This window comes from Muscardinus avellanarius (genome assembly GCF_963383645.1).
Source record: "Muscardinus avellanarius genome assembly, chromosome: X".
NCBI lineage: Eukaryota > Metazoa > Chordata > Mammalia > Rodentia > Gliridae > Muscardinus > Muscardinus avellanarius.
Genome location: NC_137792.1, coordinates 107,134,607 through 107,158,555, shown reverse-complemented (window position 1 = coordinate 107,158,555; position 23,949 = coordinate 107,134,607). Strand labels below are relative to the sequence as shown.

Sequence of the window (23,949 nt, the reverse complement as noted above, 5' to 3'; positions counted from 1 at the left end):
TTATAATTGTTAAAGATCATTCATAATATCTATTAGTGGCAGCAAGAAAGTCTTTATTTGAGAAAGAATATGGTAATGGGTTATTGCAGTAACAGGGGAGAGATTTCTGGGCGTGGTGGTGCACACTTGTAATTCCAGCATTTGGGAGACTGAGACCAGAGGATCGGGGTTCAAAGATAGCCTCAGCTACTTAGTGAGGCCCTCCACAACTTAGTAAGACCCTGTTTCAAAATAAAGAAAAAAATATGGCAGGGGGTGTAGCTCGGAGGTTAAATGCCCCTGGTTTCCACCCCCAGGCCCACAAAAAAAGAGGGGAGAGATTGAACTCAAATTTGAATATAGCAAGGGAAAGTTGGAATTTATAGCCAAGGAGCAGGTTGGGACCATTGGATAGAACAGTACTAAGTAGAAACATCAGTAAAAGTACTCAGAGGAGCCTGATTCAAGTTTGGTCAAGAAGAAACTCTATCAAAATGTAAATATTATTCAGTCCTAGCAACAACAGAAAATTGAACACAGTTGTGTTTTCCTACCACCATTAAAGAAGAATATTTTGTATGTAACACTTAGTAGATAATAATAATACTCAGAAGTAAACAAGGCATGGTGGCACACTCCCGTAATCCCAGTACTGGGGAGACTGAGACAGGAGGATTGCAGGTTCAAGACTAGTGCACAGTAACTTAATGAGACCCTATTTTAAAAATAAAAAATAAAAAGGGCTAGAGTTGTAGTTCAGAGGTAGAACACCCTTACATTCAATCCCTAGTACCGAGAAAAGAGATGGAAAAAAGAAATAAGGTAGAAATATAAAATTACAAATGAGGAAGCAAAACCTATATATCATAGAAAACATACCAAAAACTTCCTGAGAAAGGTAATTCAATGAGGTTCTTGTTTATAAACTTAATATGCAGAAATATATTTTTGTCTACTAATAATTAATTATATAAAAACTGAAGAAAATATCCTTTTAATGAAAGTAGCCAAACACATAAAATACCTAGCAGTGAACTAGCAGGAAATGCGAAAGATCTATATAGAGAAAACCTTGGAATGCTAAAGAGGACTAGAGGAAAGGCTTAAATACACTTTCCAAAGAAAACACTTTCGAATCATTGTACACAGGATAGTGAAAGTGTCAGTTGTTTAATGTGTAAAGATAGTGCAGTCACAATAAAAAAGCAATACTATTTTGTAACTAAGCAATGTGCTTCTAAAGCTTATGTGAATGAATTGGTGTGTGAGGAGAGTTAAACCCTAATTCTATGCCCCCTAACCCTAAGCCACCAGTAATCTATTTTCTATCAGTATAAGATTGCCTTTTCAAGACAAACTATCAAACTAATGCATGCACATCTATGTTCATAGTCGACAATTCACAATTGCCAAACTATGGAACCAGCCAAGATGTCCATCAACAGATGAATGGATTATAAACCTAGGGATATGTACACAATGGAATTTTACTCAGCCATAAAGAAGAACAAAATTATATTATCTGCAGAGAAATTGATGTAACTGGAGAACATTATGCTAAGTGAGATTAGTCAGTCACAAAAAGTAAGAAATTGGATGCTCTCTCTAATATGTGGAAGCTAGGGAGAAAAAGGGCCATAGGAAAAACTCTAGATGAGGAAGGAGAAACCATAGATGAGCAAATAAGGTGACCTAACTAAGGGGGACTGGAGGGAGGAAGAGGGAAATGTTTAAATGTATATGATGTACATCCATAAACATATCAAAGTCAAACATGAGAAGGAGTAAGGCAGGAAGGAATGGGGTGGGAATTGGGGAAGGGCTAAATGAGTGATGTGTGCATGTATGTCTCTACCGTTTCACACTCCATTAAGGTATATGACTACAATGCACTAATAAAATTGTAAATTCAAAAAGAGTCAAATTAAAAAAAAAGAAACAGGACTTTACTGAGTTGCTGAGGTTAGCCTAAGACCTGTGGTTCTCCTGTCTCAGCTTTCCAAGTACTGGGATTACAGGCATATGCCACCTCACCTGGCTGTGTTTACATTTTTTAGAAGCTACAAAACCATGTTCAAAGTAGGTTCACTGTGTGTATGCATTTCGAGTCACCCCTCCATGCCAGTCTGGTATGGAGCTGTATTTCTATTTTCTGTATTTCTATCTTTCTAATAAACTTCTTTAAATATTCAAAAAAAAGTAGGTTCACTCTTTTACAGTTCTACCAGTAGTATGCGAGTGTTCTTTCACATCCTCACCAACATTTAATATTTTCAGTCTTATAACAATTCAAGGGGGTCTGAAGTGGTATCTCATTATGGTTTCAATTTGCATTTCTTTAATGACTAGTAGCACTCAGCATTTCTTCATATGCTTATTAGTCATTTATGTATCATTTTTGGTGAAATATGTAATCATATCTTTTGTCCCTCCCTTTTTTGTTTCGGCTATTAAATGTCTCCTGATTTGAAGTCTTTTATCAGCTAGGCATTTTCCAAATATTTTCTGAACAGTCTGTTCCTGTTTTTTTCTTTCTTTTTTTGTAGGAATGGGGATGGAACCCAGGGGCATTTGGTCTGTGAGCTACAACCCTTACCCTATTTTTGTATTCTTTATTTTGAAACAGGCTCTCATTAAATTGTGGAGGACCTCACTAAGTAGCCGAGGACCTAAGTAGCTGAGGCTGGCCTTGAACGTGCAATCCTCCTGTCTCAGCCTCCCAAATGCCAGGATTGCGAGCGTGTACCACCATGCCCGGCTGTTTTTTTTTTTTTTCTTTCTATTAACAGTGTCTTGTGAATAGAAAAACTTGATGAGTTCTAATTTATCAAAATTTTTGTAAACTATGTTTTGGTATCCTGCCTAATAAGTCCTTGCCCAACTTGAGTTCTCACAGATTTTCTCCTGTGTTTTCTTATAAAAATACCGTTACCATGTTGGGTGTGGTGGCTTGCATACACTCATATGTACTTGTAAAATATATGTAGTCTGCAGTTATTGGGTGAATTGTTCTACAGATGTCTGGAAGTGAACAGTGTTATTCAAATCTTTTATTACTATGTTGATTTTTCTCTCATTATTCTAAAACCTGTTAAGAACGAATGATGGAAATCCCTATTATTGAAGTATATGTTCCTCCCTTTATCTCTCTTTTAGTTTCATGTTTGTTTGTTTAGTTTTTATTTTATTCTGTGGATTTAATCGAAGGGCATTCTTCCTCTGAGCTACATTTCAACCCTTTTTATTTGTCTTGAAACAGGGTTTTGCTCAGTTCCCAAGACTGGCTTCAAACCCTCATTCCTCTTTTCTCAGCCTCCCAAGACTGGATTCCAGATATGTACCACCATGCCTGGCTAGTTTCGTGTATTTTGAGGATAACCACATATTTGGTCATAATTGTTATCTTTCCCTGATGAATTGACCCTTTTATTATTATAGATTGTCTTACTATGTCTTGTTTTTAGTACCAGACATTGAACCCAAGTGTACTGTACCACTGAGTTACATCCACAGTCCTTTTTACTTTTTGATTATGAGACAGAGTTTCACTGATTTTCTCAGACTGGTCTCAAACTTTGGATTTCCTATGTTATCCTCCCAAATAGCTAAGATTTACAGGCTTGTGCCAACATGCCCATCCCTACTTCGTCTCTAGTAACATTTTTACTGAAAGTTTATTTTTTCAGATATTAGTATAAATCCTCTAGCTCTCCATGGTTTCTGGTTGCACAGCATATCTTTTTCTATCCTTTTACTATAAATGTATTTCTGTTTTCTTGTGACTCCTCTAGACAGAAGATAATCTATCATTTCTTTTTATAACCCATTCTGCTAGTCTCTTCTTTTTATGTTTAATTCATTAACTTAATGTAGTTTCTTATGAGGTAGGATTTATTCCTTGCATTACCTTCCCAGTAAAGTTAACATGTGAACTTAGTGTCTGTAATGTTTAAGATAGCATTCTTCATTATTTAATTTCTCTGAGCCTGCTATCCATTCATAAAATGGGAATTATAGTGGTAAGACTTTTGTGAGGAGTGACATATTATATGGAAATGTGTTATAAATGCTCAATAAATAGAAGGGTTTAAAATATCATTGATATCAATGCTGGGATTGATGGCTCACACTTGTAATCCCAGCACTTGGGAGGCTGAGACAGGATGATCATGCAGGTTTGAAAGCAGCCTCAAGCTACTTAGTGAGGCTCTGCTTCCAAATAAAATATAAAATAGGGCTGGGAGTGTAGCCTGGAGGTAGAAGGCCGCTGAGTTCCATCCCCAGTACCACCATAAAAAATTATTGATATCAGTATTAACATCTTTATGACAGCTTATTTCATTTTCTAACTTAAACCTGACTTTTATCTCAGAACTAAAAAATAAGTTACAGATGATTTGATCACCCTTTCTATGCCATAGCTCTATTTTCCCTCTATGCTTGTCATCAATTATGAAATTTATAAATATATTTGTTCATAATTTTTATCTTATAAAGTGTGTACTGACTTGTAAACACTTTTATCTATCCCTGTTTTAAACTGGGTGAGAGTTTATAACTGAATTACTCAGTAACAATCACATTCAAGGTCTTAAATTCTTATATCATCTTTTTTTCTATTTATAATATTGATCTATGCTCTTAGAGTTCCTCTGTGGCTTGTTACTCAAAGTTTGCTTCTTCTGAATAAGTTGTCAGAAACATTCTGTTATACTCGTTAACTCTTAGTTTACCTATATACTTTTTGGAAATAGTACTGTGGGCAAATTAAGCTTTCACTCATCCAGGAATATTGTGATCTCTAGTTAGATATACTATTCAGATCTGAATTCATAGATTAACAACTCTAACTGAATTTCTTTGATCTAGTACCTAACTTAAATATTACCCCTTATTTTCATCTTACATATGTATATATATTGGATGTACATCATGTACTGATATACATATACACGGTAAGGTAGTTACTAAAGTAAATTAACACATCCATTATCTCACATAGTTACCTTCCTTTAAGTTTTCTTTTTTTGTAATAAGTGTCCTGAAATCTACTGTCTTAGCATGCTTTCAGTATATAATACAATATTAACGCCCATGGTCCTCATGTTGTATATTAGATATCTAGACCTATTTATCTGTAATAACTTTGTATTCTTTGTCTATATATTTACAGTGCTTCTCCCCCTCACCACCCTTTCTGATAATTTCATTTCTATTCTGTTTCTAGGTATTTAAATTTATTATAACAAATTAAAAATCTTCTGCATAGAAAAATAGTGAAATTAAAAAAGCATCAATGAAGTGGGAAAATATTCAAGTGTCATATAGGAGATTAAAGGTTAATATGAAAAATTTTTAAGGAACTTACATGACTCAATAGCAAAAAAAAAGAAGACTTGATTTTAAAATTGACAAATAGGCCAAGTATAGTGGTGCATGCTTGTAATCCTAGTATTTGGGATGCTGAGACAGGAGAATCACAGGTTTGCAGCCAGCCTCAGCTACTCAGGCCCTCTGCACTTAGTGAGACCCTGTTTCAAAATAAAGAATAAAAAATAGGGCAGTGGGTAAAGCTCGGAAGTAGAATGCCCCTGGGTTCAATCCCCAGTACTACATAAAAAAATTGCCATTAGTATGGCATTTGGTATGGTGGCACATGCCTATAATCTCATACCACACACCTGTTTGAATGGCTGTTATTAAAAAGACAAAAGGTAACAAGTGTTGGTGAGTGTGTAGAGCAAAAGGAACCATTGTATACTGTTAGTGGGAATGGATAATAGAATGGCTATTATGGAAAACAAAATGGACATTCCTTCAAAAATTAGAACTGACATATGACCCAGCAAACCCTGTTGTAGATTTATACCCAAATGAAATGTAAACTTATCATAACTCCATATTCATTGCAGTATTATTCATAATAGACATGATATAGAAACAATCAAAGTATCTTTTTTTTTTCCCGGTACTGGATGGAACCCAGAGGCATTCAACCTCTGGGTTCACCCAGTGTAGCTCAACATCTGAGCTACACCCCCTGCCCTATTTTTTATTCTTTATTTTGAAACCGGGTCTCACTGAGTTGCAGAGGGCCTCACTAAGTAGCTGAGGCTGTCCCTGAACCATGATCCTCCCACCTCTGCTCCATAATGCTGGGATTACAAGCCTGTGCCACCACTCCAGGCTCAAAGTATCTTTTGGTAAATGAATGGATATAGAAGTTGATGTTTACACACACGCGCGCGTACACACACACACACACACACACACACACACACACACCATGCACTGTGATATTATTTAGCTCTTAAAAAAGAGATCCTGCCAGGCGTGGTGGCACACTCTTGTAATCACCGCGCTTGGGAGGCTGAGATAGGATTGCAGGTTTGTAGCTAGCCTCAGCTACTTAGTGAGGCTCTCAGTAACTTCATGAAACCCTGTTTCCAGATAAAATATAAAATAGATCTGGAGTATAGCCCGGAGGTAGAAAGCCTCTGGGTTCTACCCCAAGTACCACACCCTCAAAAAAAAAAAAAAGAGATCCTGCCAGTGTTGTTATAAAAATGCAATTTAGAACTTTATTTTATTCTTCTTTTTGTGGCACTGGGGATTAAACCCAGGACATTCTAACTTTGTGCTGAACCTCAAACCATTTTAGTTTTTATTTTGAAACAGTCTCACTGAGTATTGTGTTCTGGCATCAAAACTAAAATTCTCCTGTCTCAGTCTCCCAAGTACTGGGGTATTTTTTTATTCTCTTTGTGGGAGAGATGCATATCTGCCAGGTTCCCTTATCTATTAGCAGAAATATTTGTAGGTCATTAATATCTATTGTTTAGGCAAACTCTTCTTTTGTAAGGATTTCAATTAAAGTACTGGCAGATTTTAAAGTATACTTGATTTGTTATTAGGTATTTTCAGTAAAAATGAATTCCATCAACTTTAAGTTATGCTTTATTATTTAATAACTGCATAAATTGCTTTTTCAAGCAAAATGCATGACAAATACACTCAATTAAACTTCTCTGTAATCTAAAATAAAGTCTATGACTCATGAGCCCTGTTCTGCACTTGATTATTTTAATTATCTGATTCACAAAATAATGCATATTCCTAAGACCATTTAATTTTTTGAGATACTGAAAATCTTCTATTTCCCATATAAAGACATTTGAATTTACACTTTGGAAAACAAAAATTTTAAATCATCAAACTGTATTTTTAAGTATCTAGGCAAGATAAGTGAAATAATTTCCATAGAGAGATAGTCTTTCAGCATCCTAAATCTGTTTATTTTTCTGTGATTTCATCTTTAATAATACCCAGAGGCTTAGGCTATTTGCTGTTAAAACTATGTGTATTGACTGCTCAGCCATATCATTTTTATTAAAAGCTTCTTCATTTAATTGTATTAGATTACTTTATTACTAACAATTATGAAATTGGTTCATGTAAAGGCCCTTAAACAACATATACAAAATGTAGTGAAATTGAAATGGCCAGATATGAACTCTGCTTAAAAAATAGATGTGTTTTGAGGCAGAGACAGGAAGATCACAGGTTTGCGGCCAGCCTTAGCAATTTAGTGAGGTCCTCAACAACTTAGCACAACCCTGTTTCAAAATGAAAACCTAAAAAAATAGAAGTCTGGCATGGTGGTGTACACCTGTAATCCCAGTACTTGAAAGGCAGACATAGGAAGATTGCAGGTTCAAGGTCAGCCTCAGCAACTTAGAGAGGCCTCTCAGCAACTTAGCAAGACCCTGTTTGAAAATAAAAAGTAAAATAGAACTGAAGGTAGAGCTCAGAAGTAGAATTCCTCTGGGTTCAACCTCCAGTAACCACCAAAGTAGAACATTACTTATAGCTTGACAGCCCTTTCTATATCCTTCCAAGATCACGTTCTTTTCTTTCTCCTCAATAGGAACTCAGTGTCTGAGATTTAGGATTTAATATTCTCTTACTTATTTTATAAGTTTACTATATGGTTCATGTTGCAGTAAATGAAGTAGCCAGTACACAAATATTTTTGACATATGACAATTTCATATGGTTCAAATGAATACACAAATGCACAAATACATACTGGCCTGTGTTTAAACATTATATAAATGGTGTTAAAATGTAGTATTCTCCCACCATGTTCTCCTTTTACTTAATATTATCTAGCAGGGTTCCCAGACTACTTTGGCTTACATCCTCTTTTCAGAAAGAATAATGACTTACCACTCAACTGGAAGTCTTACCTTCTTTTCGTGCATAAACAGAAAGACACCATGACAAATTTTCTTCTTTCACATATCTATTTCATTCTAGCGCACCCTGGGGGAACCAAATAACTACTAAAACAATCAAATGTGGAAACTAGAGAGAAAATAGGAGACATAAGAGACTTTAAATAATGTGGAGAGAGATCTAGAGAATAATAGAAGGGGTGAGGTGAGAGGATTTAGAGAAAAGAAGAGGGAGGTTTGAGAATGGAAACAGTTCAAATAATACTATGACATTATAAGAATATCTTACTTTGGGAACATATGATAAAGTTTGATCTGTATTTTTATGCAAAGCTCTGTTAAATTTGTTCTTATTCATTTTTAAAGACAATACTAATTTCTCAAAAGTAATTAACCCGAAATATATTCTTATCAGCAGTGAAAGAATGTTCCTCTATAACTTCACCAACAATTTTTTATTTTCTTATTTTTAATTTTTTTGTTGCGGCACTGGGGATTTAACCCAGGGGCATTCTACCTCTGAGATACATCCCCAGCCCTATTTTTATTTTTTAATTTTGAGAGACAGCTTTCTTCAATATGAGATTTGTTTTTACGTGTTGTTTTCTTTCTCATCTCTTAGAGTATGTCATCTCATTGGCTTTTGGTCCCCATTCTTCCTGATCATCAGCTTGTTGAACATTTTATTCTTGTGAGAGTTGTTTTTCTTTTGCCCTTTTTAAGATTCCTTTTGCTTTTATGTTTCAATTATTTTGTTCTGATTTGTTTAGCCTTTTTGAATTTATTGTTCTAGAAGCTCATTGGGATTCTTACATGTAAAATTAATAGTTTTTATCAAATTTGAGATTTTTGTCATTATTAATCAATTAATTTTTGATACTTAAATTCAACCCATCGATATTCTACTCTGAGCTATACCCTCAGACCAATTATATTTTTAGTTTTTAAAATTTGAAAGAGAATCTCATTAAATTGCTGAGGTCTCACTAAATTGCTGAGTCTGGTGCCAATCATGCGATCCTCCCATCTCAGCCTCCCAAGTACTGGTACTACAGGTGTTAACCACCACATCTGGCTCATAATTATTTAAAATGTATGTATGTATGTATGTATGTATGTATGTATGTATGTATTTACTTATTTACTTACTCATTGTGGTACCAGGGGCATCCCACCTCTGAGCCACACCCGCAGCACTAGTTTATTCTTTTATTTTGAAACATGGCCTCACTAAGTTGCAGGGGGCCTCATTTACTAAGTTTCTGAGGCTGTCCTTGAACTTGTGATCCTCTTGTCTTAGCCTTCCAAGTAGTAGGCTTACAGGCATGTGCCACCATGCCCAACTCATTATTATTACATTTTTTCTGCTTCTTTTTCTCATCATTGCTTATATGTTGGTGTGCTTAATGGGTTCACATTTCTCTGTTAATTTTTCTTTTGTTATATTCTCTTGTTTTTTCAGATTACATAATCCTTTTCAGTTTATCTGCAAGTAGCTGATAATTTCTTGTGCTTTTTTAAATCTACTACTGAGCCTATCATAAAAATAAAAAAAAATATTTATTGTACTTTTCATCTTGAGGTTCATGGTTGACTTTAAGACAAGTGTTCCAGGCTTGTTCCAGTGTTCGGTGGGCTCTTCTTAGCTATCTCTTTTTTTTATTAACTCTGGTAAACGGGATGTCCTGTGATTTAGGGTTTATGATTTAGGGTTTATCTTCTATTAAGTGCTTACCACAAAAATGCTATTTTTCAATGTTGGATACACTTTAATCCTAGTTTCCATTTTTTCAACATTTTAACTTACTTTATTTTTATTAATTCATATTAATTGTACATATTAGTGGATTCTCTTGTTTTTTAGGCTAAGACTTTATCATGCTCTGTTTCAAATTAAGTCAATTTCTTATCGAGAGCTTTGGAATTCTGATTCTTATAGCTTGCCTCTCTGATTAGACAGAACCTCTGTATCAAAGTCTGGGAGCTAGGGGTCAGGCTAATGCCGTGTTTCTCTCAGAATGACAACCACATTCTAAGAACAGGCCATCTAAGAGAGGCTTTCTCCTCACATGGAATCTCTGCTTTGTGAATGAGCCGGGACAGAGATGTTTAAAATCAAGTATTTTCAGATTGCTTTTCCTCGGTTAGAACTTCTGCTCTGTGAGTGAGGACCTGGAGCCTCAGGCTTTTCACATGTGCTTATTTGAATAGAACTTTTGCAATCTTAGACTGAGAATGAAACATGTTGAAGGTTTGTGAGAGACAAAGGAGAAAAAGAAAACCCTATGCAGTCAGTGGGAAGTTGAGAGGGAAAAGTTTGTGGCTCAAATGCAAAGATTCTTGCTGTTCTTACTGATATTTCATGTGTTACTAATAAATATGTATATATATATATATATATATATATATTACTATATATTTTACTAAAAACATTTCTCTATTCACTGTGTACTGTCAGGATACTTTCTAGAGACTCTGCATTGTTATGTTTCTTTTTAAGTTTTCTCCAATTATAGTTGTTTTGCTGGGAGGTAGACTCATGGAGTTTCTTATGCTGCCATTTCAGCAAATGTACTGTAATAGTACTAGCCTAGTCAGACTTTCTAATCAACAGTAAGACACCCTCAAATCTGTATTTCCTGAAGAATTGCTTGCAGTTTGGTTTCACACATTCATGTGTCACTGCCCTCTAGCCACAGTAGTTATCTTGCTGCTTTTGTTTGTTTTGTGGTCCTGGGGATTGAACCCAGGGGCTTTCTCCAGATATACCCCCAGTCCTTTTGACTTTTGATTTTGAAACAGCTAATTTTGAATCAGCTAAATTGCTGAGTCTTTTCTGTGATTCCTCTGGTCGGTCTCAGCCTCCCAAGAGCTAGGATGATAGGTGGCTGCTACCTAGCTCAGTTGTCATGCTGTGTTTGAAGCATCCCCATCTTCTACCTGCCTCAGCCCTTTGCACTAGCTATTTTTTTCTCTTTCCACAGTGGTTTTAACTCATTTATCAACAAGATTTACTCCTTACCTTTTCATCAGATCTCTATACAAAGTTTACTTTATCACAGAGCTCTTCCAAACCACTGTGGTATTTAAAATTGCCCCTCCTTATCTTTCTTGACCTCTTATGTTTTCTATTTTCCAACCACTTAATATATATCACTTCATTAGCAGTTAAGCCCCACAAGGGTAGGAATTTTGTCTTTATATTTTTTGCGGTACTGGTGATGGAACCCAGGAACACTCTACCTGCCAGCTACACCCCCAGACCTATTTTTTATTCCTTGTTTTGAAACAGGGTCTCACTGAGTTGCAAAGGGCCTCATTAAGTAGCTGAGGCTGTCTGCGAACCGCGATCCAACTATATCCTTCCGAATGCTGAGATTATAGCTACCATGCCAGGCAGAATTTTGTCTTTTGTGTGTAGTGGTATTCTAGAGCCTAACAATATCTTGAACATAATAGATTTTAATTTTTGTGGCATTGGGTTTGGAACCCAAGGGCTCATGCATACTAAGCATATAGTCTATCACTGAGCTACATTCCCAGATCTCATAATTTTATTGACTTTTTGTTTATTGTACTGGAAGTTGAAGCCAGGCGCATTCTGTCTCTGAGCTATATCCTCAGCCATTTTTATTTTGAAAAAGGGTCTTATGAAGTCACTGAGGGTCTCGCTAACTTTCTGAGTCCAGCCTCAATACTGTTATCCTCCTATCTTACCCTGACAATTACTGGGGTTACAGGCTTGCACGCTCATGTCTGGCCCATAATTGGCTTTTAATAAGTATTTTTGGAATGAGTAAGTAAATTGTACTATGACAGTTGTATTTTTCTCTAGAGAACCATTGTCCAATATAATATTCTGGAAATTTTCTCTACCTGCATTGTCCAGTTTGGTGGCTGCTAGTTTCATGTAGCCGTTGAGTACTCTAAAGGTGGCTAATATAACTGAAGAGCCACATTTTAAATTTTAATTAATTTAAAGATATTTTATTATTATTATTATTATTTTTGGTGGTACTGGGATTCCTGGAAGCCCTTCTACCTCTGGGCTACACTCCCAGACCTATTTTTTTTATATTTTTATTTAGAAACAGGGTCTCCTAAGCCAGCGCGCGCGGCTGGCTTCGAACCTGCGCGATCCTCCTGTCTCCGCCTCCCAAGCGCGGGGATTACAAGCGTGCGCCACCACGCCCGGCAAATTTAAAGATATTTTAAAGTAGCCTAGGTTTGAATATGACTACTTGATAGCATACCTCTAGGGAGTCATTTGCCTTGCTATGGGCTGTTTTCTTTTTTTTCAGCTTTTTAAAAGAAATTGGTACATTGTAGTCATATATCTTGATTGGGAATAAGATGGTCGAAGCATTCATGCACACATTATGCATATAGTTAGCCCTTCCCCAATTCCCACCCCATTCCCTCCTCCTCCCTCCTTCTCATGTTTGGCTTACTGATTGACTTTGATGTTTGCGAATGTACATTATATACATTTGGGAATTTTCCTCTTCCTCTCTCCCATCCCCTCAGATAGGTTGCCTTATTTGCTCATCTATGGTTTTTCCTTCCTCATCTAGTATTCCTCCTATGACCAGTTTTCTCCCTAGCTTCTGCATTTTAGGGAAAGTATCCAATTTTTTACTTTTTGTTACTGACTAATCTCACTTAGCACAATGTTTTCCAGTTCTATATATTTCCCGATGTGTGGGGTGAGAAAGTGGGATTTTTTTTCCTATTGTTTCTGCATCTGGTTAACCAGTTTTGCCAATTCCATTTGTTGAAGAGGCTATCTTTTTTTCCAGTATATATTTTTGGCCACTTTGCCAAAAATCAATTGGCTGTAAGTGTGCAGATTTATTTATGAGTCTTCTATTCTGCTCCATTAGTATGTGTATCTTTTTTGCCAATACCATGCTGTTTTTATTATTATGGCTTTGTAGTATAGTTTGAAGTCAGGAATTGTGATGCCTTCTACATGGTTCTTGTTGTTGAGAACAACTTTGGCTATTCTGGTTTTTTTTTCCAAATGAATTTAAAGACTAATTTTTCTATGTCCCTGTGGAATGACCTTGGTAATTTAATGGGTATTGCATTGAATCTGTATATCACTATAGAAGAATGGTTATTTATCTGCCTATTCAAGAACATGGATGATCTTTCCATCTTCTAAGGTATTCTTCAGTTTCTTTTTTCAATGTTTTATAATTTTATTTGTAGAGGTCTTTTACCTTCTTGATCAGGTTTATTCCTAAATATTTTATTTTATTTTTTGTAGGATACTCTGAGTGGAAGTGTTTTCTGGATTTCTTTTTCTGTGGATTTATGGTTGTCATACAGGAAAGCTTCTAATTTTTTAAGATTGATTTTGAATGTAGACACTTTTTAAAATTTCTTGTTCAGTTCTATAAGCTTTTTGGTTGAGTTTTTGGGTCTAAGTATAGTATCATATCTGCAAATAGGGATAGTTTTCATTTTTCTTTTCCTATTTGTACTTCTTTGATTTCCTTCTCTTCCCTTTTTGCTCTGGCTAGAGTCTCAAGTACTATAATGAAAAGAAGTAGTGTTAGTGGACATCTTTGTCTTGTTCCTATTTTTAGGGGGAATTCTTGAAATATATTCTTGTTTATTATAATGTTGGCTTGGAACCTATTTGTATATTGTTTTTATGATGTTGAGGTATGTTCTTTATCTTCTGATACTCAGCAGTTCTTTTATCATGTATGAGTTGGATTTTATCAAATACTTTTCAGCATCTATTGAAATGATCATGTGATTTTTGTCTTTGGTTCTGTTTATGTGATGAATCACATGGATTGTTTTTCATAGGTTTAACCAGCCTTGCATCCCCAAGATGAACTGTACTTGGTCATGGAATATGATTTTCTTGATATGGTTTTGAATCCGTGTTGCTAGTATTTTGTTTCACAGTTTTATACATAATTTCATCAATGATATAGGCTACTGTTTTTGGGAGAGTCCTATATCTTTCCATTTCATGGAATAGATTGAGGAGCATTGGGATTGGATCTTCTATAAAGCTTTTATAACATTCACTTAAGAGATCGTCTGTTCCTTGGCATTTGTTTGATGGTAGACTCTTTATTGCTGCCTCAATTCTTTGATTGCTATTGGTTAGTTTAAATTTTCTATATCTTCTTGGTTTAGTTTTGGAAAGTTTTATGTGTCTAGAAAATTGTCAATTTATTGCTACGGTCTGTTTTCTTACTTTTAGCTTCCATTAATGTTTTTTAAGTTTATTTTAGCATTCTTGGCAATGCCATAATTTTTTTCTATAGATTTTGTGTGCTTAAAACTTTTGGAACTTTACAGAAACTCTTTTTGCTTATAATTGCTCTTTTTTATTTTATTGGTGCTCTTAATGAAAAAGAGTGGGATTCTGGGGAATTGTCTAAAAATAAGATCATTCTGATTTTAGAAATGAGTATCTTATTTTCTCTTCATTGCTTCTTTCAAATGAAACACTTCTTTAAATATGTATACTTTACATATCAATTTAAAACAGCAGCTTTTTTTAATAAAGCAGCCTAAAATATTGATATATGCAATAAGATGGGTGAACCTTGAAGACATTATATTATTTGAAAGAAAGCAATGATTAGAGATCAAATATGTAGAAGTGAGCTTTTATAAAATTTCCATAATTTGCCAATCTACTTAGAAAGAAAGTTAGATGAGGGCAGTGGGGGATAGGGAAATGGAGAATGACTATTAAATGCTATGAGGTTTCCTTTTGGAGTGATGAAATATTTTCTAATTATGGTTATGGATGTACTCCTTTGTGAATATAAAAAGCCTCTGAATTTTAATGTTAAATATGTATGTATGTATGTTTATATGCATGCATTTTTCTTGACCTCACCTCTCAAAAATTCTGATTCAGTAGAACTAAGATAGGAATCTGTATTTTAAACAGACAACCCAAGTGATTCTGATGCAAATAGTCAAAGTATTCTTTGAGAAACCATTCCTGTGGCAAGGATGTAATATTCCTTCTTTTACTCTCTTTAAAAAATGCGATAAACTGAGGGAAAGCATAGATTTACCCTACTTATATGCCAATATCTTGTCTTCCTTTATGCCATGGAGAGATTTGAACAAAGCATTTCAGATCTTGATGCTAACACATTTTCCTTCTATATGACATGCCACTGCTACTTTAGGCAGATAATGACACTCAATTGCTATATGGTAGTTAGATGTCTTTTTCTCTTCAGTTGAAATCTCTTCCTATTCTTTGTATTTTTCTTTCACAAAATAGGATTGGTATTTGCCATAGTGTAGTCTCTAAAATAGGTTTCAAAGTAATGGAAAAAAATTCTTTCTCTAAATTATCTCACTCTTCATATTTTGTGAGGTGCTTTTTAGGCTTTTTAGGATGGGTTTTCTAGTATGATATCAGAAGCACAGTCTATACAGGGAGTGTATGCCTACATGTTGGGGGTGGACAACCTGTGTGTAAAATCATCTGGAATATTTGTAAAACATTCCAGGACTAGAGAACTGAAGTTTCTGAAGACAGAGGCTGAGTATCTGAGTATGATTATGTACAATTATGTTTGAGAACTACCAACTTAGGTAGTGATTATTGCCCTTGACTGTTGTAATACAACCTAAGTATCACTTTTTTCTTAAAAATTTCATTTATTGATATATAGTATATATATATGTAAATAATTGATATATAGTTTCTTTATCATACATTTCACCCATTTAAAGGGTACAAATCAGTAGCTTTAAAATTGTGTGATTATGGGGTTGTGCAACCATCACCACAGTCAATTTTTAAATATTATCATTACTTAAAAAGCAGACTCAAGTCAGGCATGGTGGTGCGTGCTTGTAATCCCAGCATTTTGGGAGGCTGAGACAGGAGTTTCACGGTTCAAAGACTGCCTCAGATATTTAGTGAGGCCCTTTGCAACTCAGTGAGACCCTGTTTCAAAATAAAGAATAAAACAACAGTGGTAGGATTATAGCTTGGAGGTAGTATGCCCCTGGGTTCCGTCCCTGGTACTGCAAAAAAAAGGGGCAGACTTCATAATCATTAGTCATTTCCAATTTTTCTTCATCTTCCTACCTGCCACTTATTTTCTCCTTCCCAACCTGCAGCCCTCTGACAATCACTTATCTATTTTCTTTCTTTCTGTATTTGCCTATTCTGGGCACATTACTTTTAAAAAGATTTCTCTTAACCATAATTATATATCCTTTGATTAACACCTCTTCCTTATCCCTCCCCCATCAAACCAGTTTTCAAGTTCCTTCTAATTCTTCTCTAACTTGTTAATTTTCTTTTCTTTTCCTGGAATGGGTAGAATTGTGTTACCTTACTTTAAAACTCTCTTGTTTTTCTCTCGACTTGATCTTATTGTGTAATAAAACCTACTTTTTGAGCCTTGTAGCTATGTTTTTGGTCTCCCACCTCCTCCTGATTTTCATATTGCCAAACTTGATCAGCATGAAATTCATCTTGTTTTATAGACTAAAAGGAAAAAGGAAAATATGTACTCTGTGTGTGTTCTATTATTGCTAAGTTTCTATTTTGCATTTGCTTTCATTGAAAATCCATAAAACTATAGAGATAGCAATATTAAAATTTTAAGCATCTGTAGCCTCTACATTATCACAGAAAACATAAAAGTCATAGAAATATGGACCTGAACATAACTAAAAATGCCATAACTTCTGATATTTCTCAGCTATCTGAAAAACTGAGACTTTATATTAACTAAGAACAATAATTTTAGAATAAGAATTGTAGTAAAAAGTCTAAAAAGCAGAAAATATATATGTGATCAAATATATAATTTTCATTCTATATCTGATGTTAAATATGAGAGAATTGCTCCAAGAAGTAATTGATTTAACTGAAAGTTTATGAATATATTTATTATTTCTAAAATTATGCACTGTCCTTTAGTTGATATATTTATTTGGATGCTACAATTTTGTTTTGATGTACCAACACTATGTATGAATAGTGTAGCTCAGACTCTTGGATTAGAGTGCTTGCCTTTTAATCTTGCCCCTGTCATTTTCTAGTAGTGTTGCTAATCAAGTTTCCTATCCTGTCTGAGCTTGTTTCTCTATACATGAAGGGTAAAAATTAATAGTGTCCATGTTATAGAGTTATACTGAAGAATTTGAGATAATGCACAGAAATCACTTAGCACAATGCTTAACATATGGTAAGTACTCCATAAATGTTAGCTGCTAGCCAGGCGTAGTGGCGCAAGCTTATAATCCCCGCACTTGGGAGGCTGAGACAGGAGGATTGCACAGGTTCGAAGCCAGCCTCAGCTACTTAGTGAGGCTCTCAGCAACTTAGTGAGACCCTGTTTCCAAATAAAATATATTAAAAAATGGGTCTGGGAGTATAGCCCGGAAGTAGAAAGCCTCTGGGTTCCACCCCCAGTACCACAAAAAAAAAAATCTTAGCTGCTGTTATTACTATCATATTATGGTTTTTGTCAATGTTGTTACCTTTGTTTATAGCATTGATTGGACCTATGATCCTCCTTTATTACAAATATTTATTGAATCCTATTTTAATATTCTGAAATAAAAATCAAATATCTTTTATCAATATACATATAACTTTGAAAAACTAATCTTAGTCTTTAATCATAATATAAACCAAACATCCAGGGTTACAGTGTTTTGCCACTGTATCAGGTATCGTTGAGGCCACTCTCACATTAGAGATGCACTAGAAAGACTGATGGTATACAGAATATACCATGTATTCATGGCTAGGAGTTATTACAGTGGAACAATAAGAACACATAGCCAAATCATAAGGGAAAAAAGCACAGGTAGTGTCGGGGGCAATCCTTGTGCAGACTTCCTGGTACTGTCTTCTCATGAAGGGTCACACAGGACACATTCTTTTGCCTACGACAATACATATACAGTATTTCTGGCCCAGGGAAAACCTTAGATATTGGATGTCCAGAGTTTTTATTGGGAGATGGTCACATAGATATCTTCTGCCTAGTACTTTCAAAAATTACAGATGTCCTGATAAAGTTTTTTAGCATATAAAGCACATTGTTTACACAATCTAGAGACAATGGGCCACCCTAATTAGGTAACTGTTAACTACAAATAGTGGGAGAACCAAGTATTGAGATGCCATCCAGGGGTGGATCTTATAAGCATTTCCTTCCTTCCTTCCTTCCTTCCTCCCTCCCTTCCTTCCTTCCTTCCTTCCTTCCTTCCTTCCTTCCTTCCCTTTTTTTTTGGTACTAGGAATTGAACCCAGGAGCATTTTATCTCTGAGCTACACACCCAGCCCAATTTTTTTATTCTTTATTTTGAAACAAGGTCTCACTAAGTTGTGAAGGTCCTCACTAAATAGCCGAGGCTGATTGCAAAACTGTGGTCCTCCTGTCTCAGCTTCCCAGGTACTGGGATTACAAGCATGTACCACCATGCCCAGCACAAGCAGACATTTCTAAGGATAACAGTCAGGCCTGCTGTATTAACTCTTTCTTACACAGGCATACTGCACAGACCCAACAGACATCCTTCATATAGACACAGTGTCAGGGCCACTTCTCTGCTTGTGCAACATGACAATTCCAAAGGCATTTGTGGTAAAACAATTAGACATGTAAATATATGCATGCTTAAAGGAAGATGTGGTTCTTCCTGAGAAAAGCGCATCTGCTCTCACCTAGTATATGAACCTTCAGTTCTTCGAATTAAACTTATGTCATCATTTCTCCAGAAAATGTTCTGGCCTTTCCATCTTGGACTGGAACTGCATCATTGGTCACTACTATTTTGAGACTTCAGTTCTTCAATGGTTCAATAACCTGTTGGTTCCTCAGGCTCTCCACATACAAGTGGTGACTGAGAACTACACTGCTTTGGACTTTCAACTGATTTGATAAATCCCTGTTTACCATATGCATATCTTGTTAGATCTGTCATTCTATTGCACCCTTACTAATATACAGTCTCAAAAATATACTGTAAAATCATTAGAGACAAAATAAAATAAACACAATAACGAATGCATATATGTATGCTTCTTAGAACTACACTAAAAGGCAGAGTGAGAAACACAAGGTTCTACCAATACATAATAGCACTGTTTCTGATACAAATGTGGTCTGATACAGGTGTATTAAATGACCATTCAAATACAACCAACAGTATTGTCCCTGGGGGTGTCACTTTTAGAAATGACAAATCTTAATAAAATTTCCATCAGTATTTTTATTCCTGGAAAATTTTGTGCCTATTCAAGTTATATTGCTTGAATAACTTGAGAGAATATCTGGTGGTCTGATTGTTCATTATACAGAATTTCAGTAAAATTTCATGATTTCATGTCTACCAAACACATCAACCTGTATAAGTTATCCTCTGACATTTAGGGGAGAGTTGGTTCCAGGACCTCTGCAGATATCAAACTATATTGATGCTCAAGTCTCTTTTATATAATAACAGTATTTTTATATAGCCCATGGACATCCTCCTGTATACTCTAAATTATCTCTGGGTTATATGTAATAACTAATACTATGCCAATTCTATATAAATAGTTGTTGTACTATCAGTTTAAGAAAGAATGATAAGAAGTCTGTTCCTGTTCACTAAAATGCAGTTTTCTAAGTATATCTTATCCATAGTTAATTGAAATCACCAATGTAGACCCTGTGGATACAGAGGGTCAATTATATATGTAGGCATACTCAGTGGGGAGGGAATGTGAGAGAGAGAAATTCATATTTCAGTGTAAGGTCAAATAATGTGAAATCATAAATAGGAGGTATTAGAATAATTATGAAATGTATAATTATGGGTTGGACACTGAGCTGAGGGATAAGAAAATGGATTATAAAGGAGATTTTTGAAATAATTTAAAATGTAAAATGGACAATGGATCAGATAATAGTATTGTATCAAAATTATTTTTTCTATGTTACTTTAATATTTAAACTTTTTATTGCTGTATTATAGTCATCCATCTTAATGGAGTACAGGATGGTAGAGGCATACATGCACACATCACTCATTTAGCCCTTTCCCAATTCCCACCACATTCCCTTTACCCTCCCTAATTTTCATGTTTGGCTTAATGATTAACTTTGATATGTTTGTGAATGTACAGCTTACAATTTCTATATCTGAATAAAGAATATAGTAGGAAGTTCTTGGATCCTTCTCTCTCTTCTCCTGCAAGCTTGAAATCCTATAAAATTAAAAATACATGGAGTTTGAATAGTACACTATGAATGAGGATTGGATCATAGATGAAATAATGGGGGAAGTAGAAAAATTATAGAATCAAATGAAAATAGAGACACAATCTATGCGATACTTTTTAAGCAGTTTTAAGAGGAAAAATATAGTGTATTGAGTGCCTACATAAGGAAAACAGAAAGTCACCAACTATACAACCTAATGATACACCTCAAGGCCCTCCGAAAACAGAGACAGACTAATCCCAAAGTCAGTAGAAGGCAGGAAATAATTAAACTCAGAAAATAAATCAATGAAATAAGAGAACTAAAGATCAGAAAAACAAAAAACACATCAAACTATATAAGTTATCTTGAGTGGAAGCTCACCTAGTTCTGTGCACATGTATGTTCTTCTCATTCACAATTTCATGATGATGTGAGATTACACTGCACCAATAAAAGTAAAGTAAAGCTGGGTGTGGGTGTGCACACTTGTAATGCCAGCATTTGGGAAGCTGAGACAGGAGGATTGTGGTTCGCAGACAGCCTCAGCTATTTAGTGAGGCCCTTTGCAACTCTGTGAGACTCTGTTTCAAAATGAAGAACAATACATAGGATAGGGCTGGGGGTGTAGCTCAGATGTCAAATGTTCCTGATTTCCATCCCCAGGACCACAAAAATGTATATTAAATATTATAATTTAATGTAAAATTAAATAGAATAACAATGGGCATGGGATTTTAACTTTCAAACTGATTTTTGTCTCAAAATGTTAGTCACAGATTAATATATAGGTACTTTGCTGTACAATGTTTTCTTAGCTAACAAACTTCTTCAGGGTATCAACTTTAGGTCTCCCTTTTGAGGGACAAATTAGATCAAATTACTTTAAAAAGCCCTGCACTCACCGCCATTCCTTTAAAGTCCCAGAATCTCTTTACTTAGCACTGTCTTCTGGCTTAATTGTATTTTTGAATTCATTTCACCAATCAATATCTGGCAAGTTCAAGTGCACTCATCAGTCTATTAATTTTTCATTTACTTTAGTCATAAGTAAACACACCAATTCAGGTTCCCAGATAGACTTGTAAGTTCTTTATCTCTTCTTTTAAATCTCCCTAATGTAAATTCAATTGTTAATATTTTATTCATCATTATTAAAATATTGCTGTTGAACTCTACTATTAAATAGGCTAGATTTATGCCCATAATTTATTATTATGTTCTTATTTAGTCCACTCTACCCTATACTATGCATAATTATGGCTTGCATTGTGACATATTCATACATGCATAAAACACAATTTGATCAATCTTTGTGCATATGAAATGACATCTCATTGTGGTTTTGATTTGCATTTCCCTAAGTATTAATGATGTTGAGTATTGTTTATTTGCGTGTATGCCATTTACATATTTTCTTTTCTGATGCATTCTTTAATATATTTCTACATTATCATTACAACTTTAAGAGGTAGGGTACATGTAAATAACAATGATTATAAGATAAAATTATGCTGGTGCAAAACTCTTAGATTTCAGATCAGCAGTTTTATATCTTTCATGAACAATCTAAACATATGTTAATTTAAAACATATTGGATAAAACTTTGGTAAATGTCTCATAAATTGGTTTGCACCATATTCATTAAAGTCTGCCACTCAAAGATGTAATAATAGTTATTTTGACTATTTGCAAGGGATTTAAAAAGGTCAGTATGTGTGGAAATTTTTCATTTGGCTGAATCAATTATTTAAATTGCATGTGTTTCAAGGCTTAAGCTTCAGAGGCAAGAATTCATTTAGTGGAGTGAGTCTGGCGGAGTGTTAAGTGTACAAATCTCCACTGTGACTTTGTTATTCGTCATAATAGTATTCTTAAATTTGGGAATCCTGACAAAGTATTTGCAGGGCCTCATAATGGCTCTCCTGGGTCTTAGGCACTTTTCCTTTCATGTACCATTATAAATATTACTCCATAAAATATGAAAATATCTTCCAAAATATTAAAAATGCTATTTTATGACTGCATTGGATTAGACATAAATATTAGATAAGCTGTATTATATTAATATTTTATTCTGATTTTAAAAGAATTTAACACATTGTATGCACCACTAAAAGTATTTGGTACCCTAGGCATTGTACCTGCTCTGTGTTGTGGATATCAGTCTTACATACTTTGCATACCTGGACATATCTCTCATGATATTGTGTAGCCCTTCATGAATTCTTGACAGTTGCAGTGATGACTTTCTACAAATAGCGCATGTCTTATGAGTTCCTTGAAATGTTCATTCTATATAACACACACAATAATAAACTTGCCCTCTTTCCTTAATTTCATCAGGGGCTCAAGAAACTTTTACTGTCTCAACTTTTTCATTTCATATTCATTTTCCTCTTCACACCCTGTTTGTTACTGTTTAATTTCTCTACTCCTATAAAGCCCTTCTCAGACCAGGCCTTTTGCTTGGCAGAGCAGTTTTGGGTTAAATTGGTGGAGAAATTTGAGTACTGTGCCCATTTGATTTCTACCAACAGCCCAGAGGAGACTCAATGACACAGTTAGACAAGAAAAATTTAATATCCTTTCTGCTCTGAACTGTAAGAGGCCCAATGGTTTAAAGTAAGTAGTTCCATAGGGAGTTCTGTACAATGTTTGCATAAGTAGTCCTGATAGAGACCAGAACAGACTAGCCTAAGGATGGCATACAAGATAACTCTTTTTAAATGTGTATTAGATCTCTTTAATCTCATGTGTTTCTTCTTGTTCATTGGTTATTTTGCCTGATCTCATTGCTTGTCTTTGTCTTCCTTTCATCACAAGTATTTAAAATTAATGATCCCCACTGGGCGTGGTGGCGCAGGCTTGCAATGCCCTGTGCTTGGGAGGTGGAGACAGGATGATCGTGCCGGTTTGGGGCCAGTCTTGCTGGCTTAAGAGACCCTGTTTCCAAATAAAAAAAATATAAAATAGGTCTGGTAGTGTAGCCTGGAGGTAGAAGGGCTTCCAGGAACCCCAGTACCACACACACACACAAAAATAGGGCAGGGGGGTGTGGCTCAGAGGTAGAATGCCTCTGGTTTCCACCCCCAGATCTGCAAAAAAAATAAATAAAATTAATGAACCCCTTTTTCCTTTTCCACAGGTTAGTTTAATTGTATCTTCACATTCATTTGAAATCCCCTGCCCTATTCAGGCTACCATCATAGCACTAAACCTCCCTTCTTCCTCTTTCAAAACTGGAGACAACAGATCTCCCAGGAAACCTTAATTTTCCTTAAGGTGAGTGATAGTCTAAATTCAAAGGCATAGGAGCTCAGATAGAAAGTATATTCCTTAGAGATCTTTGTTTTTAGGAAAGTAGGTCATAGGTTGATGTTTAAACTTTAACTTTAGAGCTAGCCATGGAACTTAAAAAAATTGACATCAGAAACATTATTTTAAGGCATCAACTGTCTACTAATTGAAACTTTATTTCACCATCTTAAATCACTTCAGATTCTTATAATAA

General features: G+C 35.1%; 1 protein-coding gene across 2 annotated transcripts in view; it reads left to right on the top strand.

Annotated features, from left to right (window-relative positions):
* The window catches only part of OPHN1 (oligophrenin 1), a gene marked incomplete at both ends in the record, with an annotated part of 391,547 nt that overhangs the window by 248,124 nt on the left and 119,474 nt on the right, over positions 1–23,949 (top strand). The gene's annotated exons all lie outside the window — the stretch shown is intronic.